The sequence below is a fragment of the Oncorhynchus kisutch genome, linkage group LG3 (assembly GCF_002021735.2).
Source record: "Oncorhynchus kisutch isolate 150728-3 linkage group LG3, Okis_V2, whole genome shotgun sequence".
Lineage (NCBI taxonomy): Eukaryota > Metazoa > Chordata > Actinopteri > Salmoniformes > Salmonidae > Oncorhynchus > Oncorhynchus kisutch.
The window spans coordinates 7032122-7041650 of NC_034176.2; positions in this window are offsets into that span (position 1 = coordinate 7032122).

Here is a 9529-nt window from a genome sequence, read left to right on the forward strand (position 1 = left end):
AAACAGACACACACACACACACACACAGACACGCACGCCCGCACACACACACACACACACGCACGCACGCACGCACGCACGCACACACACACACACACACACACACACACACACACACACACACACACACACACACACACACACACACACACACACACACACACACACACACACACACACACACACACACACGTGATTAAAGCACACCCTCTTTCTCTGATCCAAACCCAACAGGGCCTGTGGGAGTATGACATCATGCATGAGAGAAACACAAGGGGGGGTGTATGGGAGTATGACATCATGCATGAGAGAAACACAAGTGATGTGTATGGGAGTATGACATCATGCATGAGAGAAACACAAGGGGGGGTGTATGCTACCTATTCACACTACGTTAAAAACACTGTTACCACCTTTAGGAGGAAGAGGAAGAGGGGGGAGCAGATCAGGAAATACACTTCAGATATCAGAGGAAACAGGCATGTCATAGTTTACTGTGGTTTACTTAAGTGATAATGCCCGAGAACCCGGTGTTTGGAGGATATATTGACACGGGTGTTGTTTGGCCCGAGTCGAGGGCCGGCAAACCGTGCCAATATATTCTTCAAAAACCGGCTTCTCGGGCATTATCACTTTTATACAGGTTACCAACCTATTCAAATAATGATTGACATATTTTCATTAAAAAACTTATTTTGATTAATTTAGTCATACCATTTTATCCTTCCACAAGATATAGTCCCGACACAAATCTAGGGTTGCTACCTAAACCAGCTGGGCGTTTATTCCATCGGTTGGGTTGCTAGAGACGCGACTCAGTCGTTTTAAATGTTTCATTGCCATACTGCCTGGCAACGTTCTTATCCCTTGCTTGCTAGCTAGCCAACTACAGCTAACTTACAGTCAAGTCAAAAAGTGCAGCCAGAATTTCAGCAATGTAGCTGCATTTGTTTAATTTATTTGGATACATCCATAACAATGAGCTAATGAGGTGTGATTTCCCCTGGCATAGAACATGTGCTCACTCGTCAGGACACTGTTGTTCAGAGGAGCTAGCCAATAACACATCTAACACAATCACTGTTGTTCAGAGGAGCTAGCCAATAACACATCTAACACAATCACTGTTGTTCAGAGGAGCTAGCCAATAACACATCTAACACAATCACTGTTGTTCAGAGGAGCTAGCCAATAACACATCTAACACAATCACTGTTGTTCAGAGGAGCTAGCCAACAACACATCTAACACAATCACTGTTGTTCAGAGGAGCTAGCCAATAACACATCTAACACAATCACTGTTGTTCAGAGGAGCTAGCCAATAACACATCTAACACAATCACTGTTGTTCAGAGGAGAGGAGCTAGCCAATAACACATCTAACACAATCACTGTTGTTCAGAGGAGCTAGCCAATAACACATCTAACACAATCACTGTTGTTCAGAGGAGCTAGCCAATAACACATCTAACACAATCACTGTTGTTCAGAGGAGCTAGCCAACAACACATCTAACACAATCACTGTTGTTCAGAGGAGCTAGCCAACAACACATCTAATCACTTCAATCTGAAGCTGGACACACCTCAAACTAGCTGCACTTCATGTTGTTTTACATGTCTTTGTATATATCCATAGAAATGATGCCAGCTGATTCATGATTTCGACTGGCTGAGAAACGCTGTCTGCCTGAAGGTTTGTCTCATCCCGACTCTTACTATCAGACAGCTGGAGATAAAGTTTGACTATTGAAATAATGTTGTAAATGTCAGAGAAACAGACAGCAAGGTTTATTAAAAACATATCCGGTGTTGAAAACTAAATCTTAGTCTAAAAGAGATGTGAGATAATGTCTAGATGATTTTTATAGTGGAGATCAAGTTCATAAATTGCCTGGCTGGGCTGATGAGACAGTGGATTGGGCAGTCAGATGGAACAATAGAGTAAATAGACATTTTAACGCCATAGAGTTAGCAGGTGGTAACTTCTGGAATAGACACCGACTGGAATGCGGTTTTAACCAATCAGCATTCAGGATTAGACCCAGCCGTTGTATAATTTGTAGAGTTTTAGGAAATGTAGATTTTCACACGGTCCATTAAATGTTATGAAATGCCCTCAATGAAACACATATGCATTAACGCATCTGAACACACACACACACACGTAGAATCTGATCATCGCACAAGTGCAAATTCTTCTGAATAATCTTACCAATTTTCGCAGTAACACATTCAACATGAATCACAGTTTGAGAGAGAAGAGGAACCGGTTAAAAGGTCTTCCACTTCCCTTCCCTTTAACTTCCATCAACAGTTATGTCTCTCAGACGTCTCCAGCCCATTTGAAACCCCACAACCACATGTTAGTAAAACCTTATGACTTGTCATACCAGTTGTCTCCAAATACAGTGTGGAACAATAGCCCCACCTGGTGGGGAAGGGAGAAAAACTTTTTTTATTTAAGCTCATCTGGAAAAATAGCAGAACATTTATGTAAATAATGAACGTAATTTTTTAAAATTGTGAATAATGAGAAAAGCAGTACTACAGTGTGACGTCATCTATAAATATGTGGATTCTTCTCCAAACGCTGACGAAGACTGCCGGCCAAAACTTGTGCGTTTGTTCTGACCGTCTACTGCTAGAAAAATAGGTTGAAACATAAAACATATTTGCAGGTTTTTGTTCAAGTAAAAAGCGTTTTTGAACCCTAAGACTTTTCGTTACTGCAAACATTTGAGCAGAGCACGTCAATGTCTCTGTCTAGAGACACCAACATATGACAGAAATCATTTTTGTGGAGGAAACAAAAGACAAGGGTGACGTTTGAGGTGTGATCACGTGAACATTTTTGTTATTAACTTCCTTATTATATTATTATCCTGATTGTTATTAACATCCTTATTATTATATTATTATTATCCTGATTGTTATTAACATCCATACAATGTTGATAATGTCATACACGTCATATAGCATCAGACAGTGACTTCAGAAAGTGTTCACACCCATTGGCTTTTTCCAAAATGTTCTGTGTTACAGCCTGAATTTAAAAATGGAGTCACAAAATGGAGTCACTGGCCACACAATGCCCCATAATGTAAAAGTGCAATTTCGTTTTTTTTTAAATGATTACAAATTAATAAAAAATGAAAAGCTTAAAATGTCAGAGTCAGTAAGTATTCAACCCCCCTTTGTTATGAAAAGCCTAATTAAGTTCAGGAGTAAAAATGTGCAAGTCACATAATAAGTTGCATGGACACACTCTGTGTTCATTAATAATGTTTAACATGATGTTTGAATGATTACCTCGTCTCTGCACCTCTGCATACAATTATCTGTGGGGTCCCTCAGTTGAGTAGTGAATTTCAAACACAGATTCAAACACAAAGACCAGGGAGGTTTACCAATGCCTCATAAAGAAGGGCACCGATTGGTAGATGGGTAAAAATGTAAAATGCTGACATTGAATATCCCTTTGAGCATGGTGTTATTCATTACATTTTTGATGGTGTATCAATACACCCAGTTCCTACAAAGATACAGATGTCCTTCCTAACTCAGTTGCCGGAGAGGAAGGAAACCGCTCAGGGATTTTCACCATGAGGCCAATGGTGAATTTAAAACAGTTACAGAGTTTAATTTCTGTGATAGGAGAAAACTGAGGATGGATCAACAATATTGTAGTTATTCCACAATACTAACCTAAATGACAGAGGGAAAAGAAGAAAGCCTGTACAGAATACCACTATATCTATGGGAAAACCCAGATCATACTGCTTTCCAACCGGACACTGGAAGATGAATGTACCTTTCAGCAGGACAATAACCTAAAACACAAGGTCAAATCTACACTGGAGTTGCTTACCACAAATTATCAAGGAACCTACCAGGTACAACCCTAAATCCGTAAACATGGCCACCCCCTTAGATATCATCCTGACCAACTTGCCCTCTAAATACACTGCTGTCTTCAACTAGGATCTCAGCGATCACTGCCTCATTGCCCGTGTCCGTAATGGGTCTGCGGTCAAACGACCACCCCTCATCACTGTCAAACGCTCCCTAAAACACTTCAGCAAGCAGGCCTTTCTAATCGACCTGGCCCAGGTACCCTGGAAGGTTATTGAGCTCATCCCGTCAGTAGAGGATGCCTGGTAGCTCTTTAAAAAGGCTTTCCTCACCATCTTAAATAAGCATGCCCCACTCAAAAAATGTAGAACTAAGAACAGATAAAGCCCTTGGTTCACTCCAGACTTGACTGTCCTTGACCAGCACAAAAACATCCTGTGGCGTACTGCATTAGCATCGAATAGCCCCCACGATATGCAACTTTTCAGGGAAGTTAGGAACCAATATACACAGTCAGTTAGGAAAGCAAAGGCTAGCTTTTTCAAACAGAAATTTGTAGCACTAATTCCAAAACGTTTTCGGACACTGTAAAGTCCATGGAGAGTAAGAGCACCTCCTCCCAGCTGCCCACTGCACTGAGGATAGGAAACACTGCCACCACCGATAATCTACGATAATCGACAATTTCAAAATGCATTTTTCTACGGCTGGCCATAATTTCCACTTGACTACCCCTACCCTGGCCAACAGCTCTGCACCCCCTGCAGCAACCATGCTCAAGATCCTAAACGATGTCACAACCGCCATCTATAAAAGACAGTACTGAGCAGCCGTCTTCATCGAGCTGGCCAAGGCTTTCGACTCTGTGAATCACCGCAGTCTTATCGGGAGACTCAATAGCCTTGGTTTCTCAAATGACTGTCTCGCCTAGTTATCAACTACTTCGCAGACAGTTCAGTGTGTCAAATCTGAGGGCCTGTTGTCTGGACCTCTGACAGTCTCTATGGGGGTGCCACAGGGTTCAATTCTAGGGCCGACTTTTTTCTCTGTATATATCAATGATGCCTCTCTTGCTGCTGGTGATTCTCTGATCCACCTCTACGCAGACGACACCATTCTGTATACATACCCACCACTGCGACCCGTATGCTCTCGATGGCTGGCCCTTCGCTACATATTTGTCACCAAACCCACTGGCTCCAGGTCATCTATAAGTCTCTGCTAGGTAAAGCCCCACCTTATCTCAGCTCACTGGTCACCATAGCAACACCCACTCATAGCACGCCCTCCAGCAGGTATATTTCACTTGCCATCCCCAAAGCCAACACCTACTTTGGACGCCTTTCCTTCCAGGATAGAAAACACTCTGTTTCTAAAACTGTTTGAATCATGTCTGTGAGTATAACAGAACTTATGTAGCAGGCAAAACCCAGAGGACAAACCATTCCGATTTTTTTTTTGAGGTCACTGTCTATTCAATGAGTTTTCATTGGGAAACTAGATTTTTAAAGCACTGGATGTCACCAGTCTTCGGAAATTGGTTGAGGTTCCTTTTTTGTAATGAAGAAGTACGGCCATCTTGAATCAGTGTAACGTTATGTGTACTGTTTGAGAGTTGCGCAAGACGTAAAAAGGAGCATGGTTTGTTTACTTGCTGTATTGAATACAGATTGCCCCGTCTTCAATTTGATCGATTATTAACGTTTAAAAATACCTAAAGTTGTATTACAAAAGTAGTTTGAAATGTTTTGGCAAAGTTTACAGGTAACTTTTGAGATATTTTGTGGTGACGTTGCGCAAAATGAAAGCTGTTTTTTTCTGGATCAAACGCACCAAATAAATTGACATTTTGGATATATATGGACGGAATTAATCAAACAAAAGGACCATTTGTGATGTTTATGGGACATATTGCCAACAGAAGAAGCTCATCAATGCATGATTTATATTTTTATTTCTGTGTTTTGTGTCGCGCCTGCAGGGTTGAAATATGCTACTCTCTCTTTGTTTACTGTTGTGCTATCATCAGATAATAGCATCTTATGCTTTCGCCGAAAAGCCTTTTTGAAATCTGACATGTTGGCTGGATTCACAACGAGTGTAGCTTTAATTTGGTATCTTACATGTGTGATTTAATGAAGGTTTGAATTGTATAGTATTTTATTTGAATTTGGCGCTCTGCATTTACCCTGGCAACTGTCCCGCCGAGAGGTTTAAATAAAGGTGAAATTAAAAATGACAAAAAATAATAATAATAATTGTAAAAAAATACCAAGAACACAGTGAATGTTCCTGAGTGGCCAATTTACAGTTTGACTTAAATCTAGTTGAAAGTCTACGGTAAGACCTGACAATGGTTGTCTAGCAACGATCAACCACAAATTTGACAGAGCTTGAAGAATTTTGAAATGAATAATGGGCAAATGTTGCACAATCCAGGTGTAGAAATTTCCTTAGACACTTACCCATAAATAAAATAAAATAAATTAAATGACTCAGGGGTGTGTTAACGTATATATATTAGATGTGTGTTAACGTATATATATTAGATGTGTGTTAACGTATATATATTAGATGTGTGTTAACGTATATATATTAGATGTGTGTTAACGTATATATATTAGATGTGTGTTAACGTATATATATTAGATGTGTGTTAACGTATATATATTAGATGTGTGTTAACGTATATATATTAGATGTGTGTTAACGTATATATATTAGATGTGTGTTAACGTATATATATTAGATATATTAGATATTTATATTTAATTTTCAATCAATTTGCCAACATATATAAAAACATTTAATACATTTTTAATTCAGGCAGTACATGTTTGGGGGGAATAAATCAAGTCATATTTTTTTTAATTTTTTTTTATTTCACCTTTATTTAACCAGGTAGGCTAGTTGAGAACACCTTTATTTAACCAGGTAGGCTAGTTGAGAACACCTTTATTTAACCAGGTAGGCTAGTTGAGAACACCTTTATTTAACCAGGTAGGCTAGTTGAGAACACCTTTATTTAACCAGGTAGGCTAGTTGAGAACACCTTTATTTAACCAGGTAGGCTAGTTGAGAACACCTTTATTTAACCAGGTAGGCTAGTTGAGAACACCTTTATTTAACCAGGGAGGCTAGTTGAGAACAAGTTCTCATTTGCAACTGCGACCTGGCCAAGATAAAGCATAGCAGTGTGAGCAGACAACAAAGAGTTACACATGGAGTAAACAATTAACAAGTCAATAACACAGTAGAAAACAAAGGGGGAGTCTATATACAATGTGTGCAAAAGGCATGAGGAGGTAGGCAAATAATTACAATTTTGCAGATTAACACTGGAGTGATGAATGATCAGATGGTCATGTACAGGTAGAGATATTGGTGTGCAAAAGAGCAGAAAAGTAAATAAATAACAACAGTATGGGGATGAGGTAGGTGAAGAAGGGTGGGCTATTTACCAATAGACTATGTACAGCTGCAGCGATCGGTTAGCTGCTCAGATAGCTGATGTTTGAAGTTGGTGAGGGAGATAAAAGTCTCCAACTTCAGCGATTTTTGCAATTCGTTCCAGTCACAGGCAGCAGAGTACTGGAACGAAAGGCGGCCAAATGAGGTGTTGGCTTTAGGGATGATCAGTGAATATGAATACTTTATGTATGTTATGAAGTCACTGTATGGGCACGGAGAACAGTAGTAATGCCATGGTTACTTTATGTATGAAGTCACTGTATGCGAGAACACTAGTAACGCCATGGTTACTTTATGTATGAAGTCACTGTATGGGAGAACAGTAGTGAGAGAGAGAGAGAGAGGGAGAGGGAGGGAGAGAGGGAGAGGAAGAGAGAGAGGGAGAGGGAGAGGGAGGGAGAGAGGGAGAGGGAGAGAGAGAGGGAGAGAGAGAGGGATAGGGAGTGAGAGAGGGAGAGAGGGAGAGGAAGAGAGAGAGAGAGAGGGAGAGGGAGAGGGAGAGAGGGAGAGGGAGAGGGAGAGGGAGAGAGAGAGAGAGAGGGAGAGGGAGAGGGAGAGGGAGAGAGGGAGAGTAAGAGTGAGAGTGGAAGAGAGATAATCTTTCAGTTTTTTCTACTCCCAGAAACAGCTAGCTATTATGAAGAAGGGAAAAAGGGGATCTGCACCATTTGACACAGTTATCTGTATCTCCTCACTCTGTTATGTCCCCATTAAAACCTCCAGTTCATGTACATATACTGTCCCCTGTCTGATGGCCCAGCAGCAGCAGCTGAGGAGGATGAAGAGCAAACTGTGCCTGAAAGACTAACAGAAACCTCATCCTGCATATTTGACACACCTTTTCCTGCATCTTTCCTGCATCTTTCCTGCATCTTTCCTGCATCCTTCCTGCATCTTTCCTGCATCTTTCCTGCATATTTTCTGCCCATCTGACAGCTTTCCTGCCACCCATCCATCTTTTCTCGAGTTATGGAGATAGATACAGTGTCCTCAGAAAGATTTCAAGCCCCTTGACTTATTGCAGATTTTGTTGTGTTACAGCCTGAATTCAAAAATGTATTAAATATACAGTATGTTTTTTTACTCACAATACTACACACAATAAATACCCCGTAATGACAACGTGAAAACATGTTTTTAGAAATCTTTGCTAATTTATTGAAAATTAAATACAGAAATATCTAACTTACACAAAATCTTTAAAAACACCAGCAAATCAGCTCCAAGTGATTTTAAGTTATGAAATGTGTTCAAAAGAATTCCCACGCATAACAGAGAGATATAGGGAGCTCTAAAAGTATCGGGACAGTGGCATATTTGTTGTTGTTTTGGCTCTGTACACATCATGAATAATTATGCTAAGACATGCTAACCTCTCATCGTTACAATAACAGGGAGGGGTTAGCATGTTATATCATACCCTCAAGTCATGCTAACCTCTCACCATTACAATAACAGGGAGGGGTTAGCATGTTATATCATACCCTCAAGACATGCTAACCTCTCATCGTTACAATAACAGGGAGGGGTTAGCATGTTATATCATAACCCCAAGACATGCTAACCAATAACAGGGGAGGTTAGAATTTTTTGGGGTGGTATGAGTCATCACAAGTCATTCCCTAATCATGGTAGCATCAACATTAATGTAGAAGTGTTTAGAAATATATTCAATTTTTATTTATAATAAAAGTGATTTCTAAATGGGCACAACATAATTTGAAACAGAACGTACACAAACAGCAAATTAATCCAACAAGTTTGTAGAGTCACAAACTTGATGTAATCATTGAGTGCTATGAATATGGGATCAAATACTTCTGTTTTTCTACTTTAATGCACATAAGGGAATTTGTCCCAAAACCTTTTTTTTTGGTCCCCTAAAATGAGGAGAATATGTCCAAAAAGTGCTGTAATCTCGAAACCGTTCACCCGATATAGATGAAAATACCCTTTAATTAAAGCTGACAGTCTGCAATGTCTTATTTCAAATCAAAAGTGCTGGAGTACTGGAGTACAGAACCAAAACAACAATAACATGTGTCACTGTCCCAACACTTCTGGAGCTCACTGAATATGTATACAAATATAAACAAGGTTTGAAATTATTACATTTTAGTCAAATATGATATATTTTTGGACTTCTTGCAGTCAATTCGCAGTCTACAAATAATTTGTAATTATATTCTGGCCCCCTGACCA